Source organism: Acipenser ruthenus, chromosome 43, assembly GCF_902713425.1.
Source record: "Acipenser ruthenus chromosome 43, fAciRut3.2 maternal haplotype, whole genome shotgun sequence".
NCBI lineage: Eukaryota > Metazoa > Chordata > Actinopteri > Acipenseriformes > Acipenseridae > Acipenser > Acipenser ruthenus.
Genome location: NC_081231.1, coordinates 1,020,498 through 1,031,742, shown reverse-complemented (window position 1 = coordinate 1,031,742; position 11,245 = coordinate 1,020,498).

Here is an 11,245-nt window from a genome sequence, read left to right as displayed (position 1 = left end):
AGTCTGGTTCCCCTTTCTTAATAGAGGTATTCTTACTGCAACACATCCTTCAAGTCCTGATTTCAAGAGTAACCTTCGTACTGTTGATTTGATGGACAGCGACACCTGTGCCTTCTGCCAGTTCTGTTGTCAATTCAACCCTTGTCTTCTTTCTATTCCTTAAGGATATTATCTTCAGGTATCGCTCGTCCTTGTTAGACAGCTTTTTGGGTCTTCCAGTCCTTGCAGATGCTGTTTCTCTGTGGTTGTTGATTATGCTTCGGATACCACACCTTGAAAATCGAGCGATGGGAGCTATTTCACTCAATGTGTTTCCTTCTTTATGCAAGTCAAGGTTGTTATAATGGTAGAAAACTCTAGTGGAGGCTTTGAGTAAATTGCTGATGCTCATAATGCATCAGAACAGAAAAACACAACATGTCTAAGACTTTTGCACAGTGGTGTGTATCTTATAAAAGCACAGGGGTCTCCAAGATGGAAACTAGGGTGATTGGTGTGATGCAAAAAAGTTTATCAACAGTATGTACAGTGTTAGTATCGTGCTAGAGGTATATTAAAAGGACTGATTTGGCGTCTGTGGAATAACTTCTTGTGTTCTCAAGATAGATGTGAAAGTGTGAGCGAGAGACACCTGCACACCCAGGGAGACGCCTCCATATATTCTCACAATCTGATACTGCCAATCACTTAGGCAACATACTGTTGATACCAAGTTGCAGCAAAATTTAATAGCTTCCCAGTTGTATAGGGGGAAAAAAGGCAGCCTCAGCTGTATCTTCACAGAAGTGTCCTCTGTGAAGATACAGCACTGGTAAAGGTCTGGTAAAGCATAGGGAAGCATTGTAAAGCGCAGAGAGGTATGGTAAAGCATAGGGAAGCATTGTAAAGCGCAGAGAGGTCTGGTAAAGCATAGGGAAGCATTGTAAAGCACAGAGAGGTGTGGCAAAGCATAGGGAAGCATTGTAAAGCACAGAGAGGTGTGGTAAAGCATAGGGAAGCATTGTAAAGCACATAGAGATATGGTAAAGCATAGGGAAGCATTGTAAAGCACAGAGAGGTATGGTAAAGCATAGGGAAGCATTGTAAAGCACAGAGAGGTATGGTAAAGCACTTTAAAAAACAAATGATCTCTAACCCCATCTCCAGCCCTATCCCTAACCCTAACCCTACCTGCACATGTCCTGTAGTAAACTATAAGGATAGTTTTAAGGATATCAGTCTAGTTAACCAGGTAATCTTTCCACAGTCTCAATCCAGTCATTATGTTTTTTTTTTAACTCCAGGGCTCCCTCGAGAGCTCCTTCATTATATTGCCTTCTAGGTAATTACCCTGTGATTGCGTGTCTCTCCGTTGCTATGAAGAGACTACAAGCAGCTCAGTGACACAACTGCAGAGGAAGCAGCTCCTGCGCACTGAAGCTGTTGCCATTCCCAGCGTCACACTAAAACAGAACATCATCCCCAAGGCGTTTTATACAGAATATTACTGGGGGGGAAGTTGGTTGTACAAAAGCTATAGGACGGTATTTACCAATTTTGACCCAAAAAGTGTCCAAGGAAAGGAAAGGCATTTGTATATCATTGTTAGCCCTGGGTGGTTGCATCATTGCAGGTTGTGGGGTCCAGTGGTTAAAGAAAAGGGCTTGTAACCAGGAGGTCCCCGGTTCAAATCCCACTCTGTGTGACCCTGAGCAAGTCACTTCACCTCCTTGTGCTCCGTCTTTCGTGTGAGACGTTGTTGTAAGTGACTCTGCAGCTGATGCATAGTTCACACACCCTTGTCTCTGTAAGTCGCCTTGGATAAAAATTTAATAATTAGCCATGGCGACACTACTGTGTACCGAGGGAATCATAATTAATTGATTAAGAAAAGCATGAAGATTAAAATAAAAAAAACGACACCTGGGCTCAGTTGAAAAGTAAAAAGTTACTTCACTCGTTCTACTGCATATTTCGAATACATATTTTTCAATAACAAACGATATCATTTTCTATACAGCGTACACGGCATATTTTTTCAAAAAGAATTCTCTGCTGCCTCAGTTATTTGAAAATGTTTTGCTTTATCGTGCAACGCAGTCCGGTAATCACTGACATGATGGAGAAAGACATTTAGTAGAAATGAGATCAACGCGTCACCTATTACATGTGTTACTACTAGAAAGTCCAGCATGCTAATAAAATGTCAATAATAACATAATAAAATCTGCATTTTCGATCCGGGACCTTCAGACAACACACCCCAAGCACAAACGCCAAACTTCCTCACCCCCTGAGTGGGCAGTCTAGCTGAACGTACCAGGAACGAACCTGCATGGGCATTCTAGTAACTTAGCTTGGCATAACATCAGTATTCCATTCCTCGCTTGGCAAATTAACATATTTATTTCTGTGAGTTTCTATCAACACCATGAGCCGTGATGTAGCTACTCAGTGGGCGATCGGGATTAATATTTGGAACAAAACAAACAGATAAATAGCAACTGAATTGCATGCACTTAAAAACCTAAATGTGATGACGATAAAGCGATACCTGCGTGTTCTGAATCTCAATGCAACACGGCACACCCTGACAGACTCATGGGTACAAGCTGGGTCATTTTTGTGGAATGGAAAAATGGGGCTAATTTTAAACTCAAGAGTTATTTGAAAAATTATGTTTTGCTGCTTCCTCTCCTATGAGAAAGGGTGCTCCCTACAGTCCAGGGCAGGCTTGAGGCATGGAGACTCAACTGCTCTCTCCCTCACCCCCCTAAGAGAAAGGGTGCTCCCTCCAGTCCAGGGCAGGGCAGGCTTGAGGCATGGAGACTGAAGTAGGCTTCTCCAATCCAAATTTGTCATCTGGAAACGTTAGAGCAGACCAGTCCTAATATAACAGTATTAGAAGCAGGTCCATCACTAACTACTAATCATTTTTGACACAGAATTGATTAGCGCCCTTTAAATATTTTTCCACAGACCATTAGATAACCTAAAGGCAATTTCATATCTTGTATTTGGCCCCTGTGCCACATAATATGAAAGGCTGTGACCTTGCCCTGCAAACCCATCCATTCTGCAGATAAAATGTGCAATTTAAAACCAGTAGCACTTGTGTTGAATGATGACTCCTGTCCTTGCCCTGTGTTTGCTAGGATATGACGATCAATAATGTTTTTAATCAGATAGATCACATGGAAAGTATGGATCGGCCATTCAGGGTCTTAGGACTGACAGCCGACCACTTTCCTGGAAAAGTCAAAGCTCTTGGTTTTTTTCTGCCTTGGTGTTTGCCATTTTTCTGGTTCTTATTTTTTGGTAAGCCTGGGTTAAGGTTCTTCTTTTTAGGTTTAGTTGCATAGGGAATGTAGGCAAGATCAGTCAAAGTGTCTTTATAGAAGTATAAGTGATTAGAGAAAGGGTGCTCCCTCCTGTCCAGGGCAGGCTTGAGGCATGGAGACTGAACTGCTCCCTCACCCCCTAAGAGAAAGGGTGCTCCCTCCAGTCCAGGGCAGGCTTGAGGCATGGAGACTGAACTGCTCCCTACCTCACTCCCTAAGAGAAAGGGTGCTCCCTCCAGTCCAGAGCAGGCTTGAGGCATGGAGATTGAACTGCTCTCTCACCCCCTAAGAGAAAGGGTGCTCCCTCCAGTCTAGGGCAGGCTTGAGTCATGGAGACTGAACTGCTCCCTACCTCACTCCCTAAGAGAAAGGGTGCTCCCTCCAGTCCAGAGCAGGCTTGAGGCATGGAGATTGAACTGCTCCCTCACCCCCTAAGAGAAAGGGTGCTCCCTCCAGTCCAGGGCAGGTTTGAGTCATGGAGACTGAACTGCTCCCTCCCTCACCCCAAAGAGAAAGGGTGCTCCCTCCAGTCCAGGGCAGGCTTGAGGCATGGAGACTGAACTGCTCCCAGGTCCAGGATTGGAGACCCCTGCCTTAGATTGTGCTTTGACAATCTAATCAGTTTGTGTAATAATACCGAAATCATCTGTTTTGGGATATAGGCAGCCTGGAGTGGCAGGGTTTGGATTACTGTATGCTGTCGTATTGAAACCTCTTTGACAAGCATTTGGAGTCAGATTGAAGTATTTAATAGTAAGATCACCCCTTTATTAGGGCCTCAATAAAGACTCTATTTCGTGCTATTTCAAATGCATCTCTATGGATAAACTGGTTCCTGTGCTGTAGGTCACACGGTTGTAGCACTGTGCTAGCTTTTACCATGTTAAACTTCTCATGGCTGTACTACGCATTTACCAAACCATGGTTTCTCCACATTTTTAATACGCTATACCATAGCTCTCTGTGCTTTACAATACTTCCCTTTGCTTTACCATGCTTTCACTGTGCTTCATTACACTTTGCCATGTTTTTACTATGGGAGACTTTTATAAGGGCAGACCTGCTGAGCTTGATCCAACAGGGACAGATCATCTAGAAAGACACTTTGACTGATCATGAATATGAGGATGGGGCTTGCAGAGATGGGAGGTCACATTATGGCACGATTTGGATGGAATGAGGCAGGCTGTTCAGTCCCGGCATACAGACATTCAGCCTATAACTCTATAATAGAGACATTATATTTGTGGGGCATCTTTCCTTGCTGAGGTTGATTTGGGCCAATCTGCTTAGCGATAGCTAGATCCGAAGGAATCGATGCGTCTTGATTAGTCCTGTCATCCTCTGCGTTCTTATCTAGGGGAACTGACTTCTGCCGGACAAAGCTGTCTGGAGCACAGATTGCATCTCCAATATGAGCTCGCTTAGGCTAAAAAGTCTCTCTGCAGTATCCTTCTGGAGTCTTCATTTATTGTAAGCCTGCCCTGGATTTTCAACTCCCCAGTAAAGCGATCGTCCAGGACTGAAGAACCTGCCTTATTCCATTCAAATCATGTGACAACGTGACTCTTCGGTGCATGTCGCCTGCCAGAGACAGGAGTATCGCTGGTAATGCACTGCAGTGTGCTCTAGATGGCGCTAGCGTTTACTATTATAAAGACACGTTGATCGAGCATTGGCTCTGGCGTTAGGTTAGGGAGGCAAAACCAGCAGGGGCTGTTTCACTACTCATTGCGCTACAGCGACCCCTGCTGGCCAGGCGCCTGGCCAGCTCAAGAGAACACCTGCAGAGGTTGGTTGGTCGCAGACACCCGCTCTTGGGTTCAGTCCCGGCACTTAGGATTCTCCAGACAAGAAGCTCCAAGCCAAGTAAAGGAAGATGAGGCAAATGAGAAGAACTCAATATGGGAGCAACAGAAACCAGAACCACGCACGGTGACTGCAAACACTGTTAAACGCTTGTACAAATGCATTCAAAACTACTTTGATTAAAAAGTGTTTTTTTTTTTAACCAATCAATTCCGTAATTTGTACATGTTGTTCACTAGTATTGGTTATGCAGGTCTCAAATTACTAGTTTTGAAAGAAACGCATGTTACGTATATTATGGGCAGCAGTGTGGAGTAGTGGTTAGAGCTCTTGACCGGAGGGTCGTGGGTTCAATCCCAGGTGGGGGACACTGCTGCTGTACCCTTGAGCAAGGTACTTTACCCAGATTGCTCCAGTAAAAACCCAACTGTATAAATGGGTAATTGTATGTAAAAATAATGTGATATCTTGTAACAATTGTAAGTTGCCCTGGATAAGGGCGTCGGCTAAGAAGTAAATAATAATTATCCATAACCACTAAAGCACTCAATAGTGCTGAATTTTGATATACTAAAAGAAACTCAATCAATGACAAAGTCTTTTTCAGCGTCTTCAAAGTTTCATTACGTTTTTTTCAGTATTTATGAAACCTCTATTAAAATGACAGCTCTCTTGCTCATTAGCGGACTCTCAGTTGCCACAGTTGCAGAGGGAGCAGGAATTGAGTTGGGAGCTGTGCTCAGAGCAATGTGGGTTTCTAATCTCTCTCTCTCTGTTCTCTCTCTCTGGGCTCAGAAGGGGATTCACGCTCCCTTTTTGAAGCGAGCAAGGGGAGAACACAGGGTCAAAGCAGCTGGTTAATAATTAAATCACCCATGTCTGCTTCAGTAGATAAGCCAGCGATGGAGAGAGAGAGTGGATGAGCCATTCTCAAGGGGCACAACCTTTCTGTTTCTCTCTCTCTCTCCCCTTTCTATCTTTCTGACTCTCTGGTATCCCTCTCGCCCGTTCCCTAACCCATCCATGTCTTCGGCCCTTCTCTCCCTCTCTTTCTCCGCTCTCCTTCCTTCACCTTTCTCCTTTACCCTGCTCTTCTCCCATCCCTCTCTTATATCACTCCTTCCTTCCATCCCTCCCTGCCTTCTCTTTCCTTCCCTATCTCTCGTTCTCTCCCTTCTTCCCCCTCTCTCTCCTTCCTTTTGTCACCCTCCCCCTCTCTCTCTCCCCCTCCTATCCTCCACACTAGTTTGACCGCCCCATCACCCCTTGAGAGAAAGCCCCTCTCCCTTAAACACACACCTGCACAGTCTCTTTTTATTTGACTCACCTCCAGATGTTGTCTGTTCGCTCCTGTCTTTGTCTCTGGAGTCTATCACGGACACACCATGTAATTCACATCTGCGTTGCTGTCTGCCAGAAGCAGGGTTTCTGTTTATCAGATCTCTGGTGTCGGATTGTCTCCGTGTGCATCTTTAAATCAGATTGCAGGGGTTTAAAGTACCTTCAAATGTCATTATAATGTATTTCTTTTACAGCCAGGTACTACACAACCTTCCTCGTTCCATTCAAATCATGTGACAATGTGACCTTTGAACTCTGCCGGCTTTAGGTGTGCAAGAGTAGGTGCGGCTGGCACAGTTGAAAAGTCACGTTGCCACATGATATTAACGAGGAAGGAGATTCAGCCCCCTCCATCCTCCCAGCATTTAGGATTCTCCAGACAAGCTGAAAAGGCAGATTTGGAGAAAAAATGATCATGCAATATCACAGCCACTCAGCTGATAAATAGACAAGCGAAAGATCAAACAACTAGCCTGTGGCTCTTTAAAAACGTGTTCTTACGTGTGTTTCCGACATCTTGGCTACAGCGCTCCTCTAAGCAGATGCGACAGTGGCTTCCTTGATTACTGATCTGGATTATTTATTTATCACCAAGTCGCACAGCGATGTTAGACATGATGTTTGTGTTCCGAGAGCAAGCTGTGGGATTTCTGAGTGATTAAAGCCCTGCATTCACTCGGAGTGAAACTCTGTCTGCAGCCATGCAAAAAAAAACAAATGCCTGCCGTTGACTGCAGTGCACCTGGCTTACAACAACCAACCGACAACAACACCAATGTCACAATAGATCACGATCGGGACACGAATTAGCATCTCAGCCCATTGAATTGAACAGAAGGGTTTCAAGTCATGTTTGACTAGCTAGATAGGAGGCTGTGTGGTCCAGTGGTTAAAGAAAAGGGCTTGTAACCAGGAGGTCCCCGGTTCAAATCCCACCTCAGCCACTGTCTCATTGTGTGACCCTGAGCAAGTCACTTCACCTCATTGTGCTCCGTCTTTCGGGTGAGACGTAGTTGTAAGTGACTCTGCAGCTGATGCATAGTTCACACACCCTAGTCTCTGTAAGTCGCCTTGGATAAAGGCGTCTGCTAAATAAACAAATAATAATAATAACATCTCTCAAAATGTGTTGTTTGGAAATAAATGTACTTAAAAAACAAGGACGACTAAGAAATCTCTCTTCGCAAACCTTCAGTTTCTCCCCCCACCCTCTTCAAGAGGCTTCTTTCCTGCCAGTAACCAATCAGCCGCTTCCCCTCATGATTGACATGCTGCGCAGCCAGTAACCAATCAGCCGCTTCCCCTCATGATTGACATGCTGTGCAGCCAGTAACCAATCAGCCGCTTCCCCTCATGATTGACATGCTGCGCAGCCAGTGGACAGTTCTTAGGTGACCTAGGAAGCGAAGCAGTAGCTGATTTCCTGTAAGGCGAGGGAAGCAAAACTGAAAACTTTATTTTAATGTGTGTCTTGTTATAAAATGAAAATATCGTGTTGGCAAAAAAAAAAAAAAAAAAAACACCAAACAACTTTAAATATAGAAGATAGGACTAATTGAACTTGATAACAAGCTCCCAAAGCAGCTTAAAACGTATTAAAATATCATTGCTTCACGCATGCGCTTTGCACTCTCTGCCCCGGTAAGTATCTCTATGCCGAGCCTGTGTGTTTTTTTTAATACTGATAAATCCAAGGCGCTATCACTAGCTCCCGTGTCACAAGGATGCAATCTGCCCTGCTGTCACTCACCACTCCTCGCAGTATTATATTTAAACAGTGTTTAATATGCAGAATACCACCCCGGGCGCTGTGCGCCATAGATTTTCTGTCAGTCCCCGCAGATATGTATACTGACATAATTGCTTTTTATTTTATACTTTTTTCCTTTATTTATTTATTTATTTATTTATTTATTTTGAAGATTCCAGAGGATTTTACAAGTGTTGAGATTTCTAGCGTCGGATAACGAGAGAATAACCGGGCAAACTAAATTGCTAAACCTGATCTAAGGAAAGTAAATCACCCCTCCCCACCCCCCCCAATTCATCCGTTTAATTTAGTGTTTAAGATGATTTTACATATACACTTTATTTTGCATACATTAAAACTTGTTCTGTGAACATTCATGGAGCGCTGTGGTTATTATTATTATTATTATTATTATTATTATTATTATTATTATTATTATTATTATTATTATTATTATTATTATTATTATTATTACTCACTCAACCGTAACCAACCCACTCGTCAACGTCAGAGAGAGAGAGAGCGAGAGCGAGAGCGACCTGCCATAGCACTGTCAACATAAGGGCAGCAGTGTGGTGTAGTGGTTAGGGCTCTGGACTCTTGACCGGAGGGTCGTGGGTTCAATCCCTGGTAGGGGACACTGCTGCGGTACCCTTGAGCAAGGTACTTTACCTAGATTGCTCCAGTAAAAACCCAACTGTATAAATGGGTAGTTGTATGTAAAAAATAATGTGATATCTTGTAACAATTGTAAGTCGCCCTGGATAAGTGCGTCAGCTAAGAAATAAATAATAATAATAATAATAATAATAATAACATTTGTCAAATTTGATTTGTACATGACGAAGCGTTGGTAACGCTTTCTCCTGGAGGCTACACTTCAGAATCACTTTGAAATCCCACATAAACACGTTTGCGTGTACGACATGTCGTCATAACCTTGGTTAAGAACAATACAGGCTGCAAAACGGTTCTAACGATGGCCATGGAAACGCCTTATTACTGCGGGGGCACAGAAAACCCGCTTTAGCCGACATATTTATCAGAGTGGCGGGTTTACTTTACCCTTAGGTGTTAGATGTTAATCCGGTTGTGTGAAACCAGCTGTGCTAAACTTTGTGGTGGTTTTGTTCTGTGGTCTTTAAAAAAAAAAAAAAAAAAAAAAAACTACTGAAAATGTCGTTCTTTTCTGTTGACACGCAGGGTCCCTGCAGCCCCGTGTCACAGCAAAGTAAAGTGGCCGGTCGTAAAACTCGCAATTAGGAGCATAAAAGTAAAGTTAGACGTTAGCTATAAATTACAGCCGCCCCGCGCGATGGCTAAGTGGTCCTTTTACGAGCCTTCCACCCCAAGTTAACTGCAGCACCCCGGAGTCCATTACATTAAACCGAAAGAGGTTGTTTGATTCGTAATGGCTTGTTGGCCCGTCTCCTCCTAAATCACACAGCCCGTATAGACAAACAAGCTTGTTTAAAAAAGTAGAAAGACACTTAGACACACAGTCTCAAACGATTCCACTGCAGAACAGAGGGGGGAGCATCCATCGCCTTGAAAGGGTTCTGGCGCATGAAATTATTCAATAAATCGTATAATTTCATCCGATTTACGTGCTCGCTTCATTAGCTGCATAACCCCTAAATGGTATTGATGAATTCTGTTAAGCTGCGAGTCAAAATGTTTAGACGAAACGTCTTTTATCGTGACTTTTATCGCGATTTGTTTTCTCATACAGTGTGAAAAATCTCCATTACGTATCAGAGTTGTGCGTTTGAGAGATAACCATGCTCAGTTTTACATATGTAAAATATACTAAACATAAGCTCGGTAATGTGCGTAAAGGAAGCCCTGGAGACAGTTGTTTGTCACAATTAGAATAACGATTCGACAGCTATGGAGAGGGGGAAAAAAGTACATACAAGTTTAAATTCTTTTTAAAAATCCTCTCTTCACCCAACAGGAAACATTAATAATATTACTACTGTAGTATCGTCAACCAAATCATACTGCGCGGCTATGGCAGTAACGCTGTATCCTGATTGATCTAACTTGTGTTCAGTTTATGGTCCTGGCATATTCCCTGGGACACCTTCCTCAAAACCGGGAGGATGCCGGGAACAGGTTAGGTGGCAACCAGACAGACAGACTGACAAAAACTAGGATCACATTGTAGCCAAAGAATGTCCTAACCAAGTTTCGTCACAGTTGGATTAGCGATTCTCTAAAGAGATCCAGTATTAAACTTCTAACTGTCATTTAATATTTAATGTACCGCATTTAGAGAGGGCTCTACCTAGCGGTGAATCTGATTACGCGGTCCTGACCCTCCCTCGCAGGCGGGCGCAGAGTGACCTGCGGGGGGGGCACTGTACGCACAACGAACCCGCCGGCTCGCTCGTTCGTCACGGGGCTCCTGTGTGAGCGGAGCGAAGGAACAGCCGCTCTCCGAGGTGAGATAACCGAAATGTCAGCGTTCAACTGAAAAGGTGACAGGCAGTCTTGCTGAAAGATAGCGAGCGTTTCTTCTGAATACAAAAAAACAAAAACGTGGCTGAACTGCCCATTGCAATAAAAGGTCAGTGTGATGCAGTTTACCAAGAATTATATATATATATATATATATATATATATATATATATATATATATATATAATCTGTTTATTTAGCAGACACCTTTATCCAAGGAGACTTACAGAGATAGGGTGTGTGTGAACTATGCATCAGCTGCAGAGTCACTTATAACAACGTCTCACCCGAAAGACGGAGCACAAGGAGGTTAAGTGATTTGCTCAGGGTCACACACTGAGTGAGCCCGGATTTGAACCGGTGACTTCTTGGTTACAAGCCCTTTTCTTTAACCACCAGACCACCAGTGTTGCCAAGTTTCACGAGAGAGAAAAAAAAGCGGCACTGCCTTTCAAAACAAGCCCAAAACAAGCGCGACCCATGTTAGAGTATGGGCATTTCTGCAAATTTCAACCCGCGACTCTCAAAAAAACAAGCCCAATCCCGCTTATTATAAGCTGGC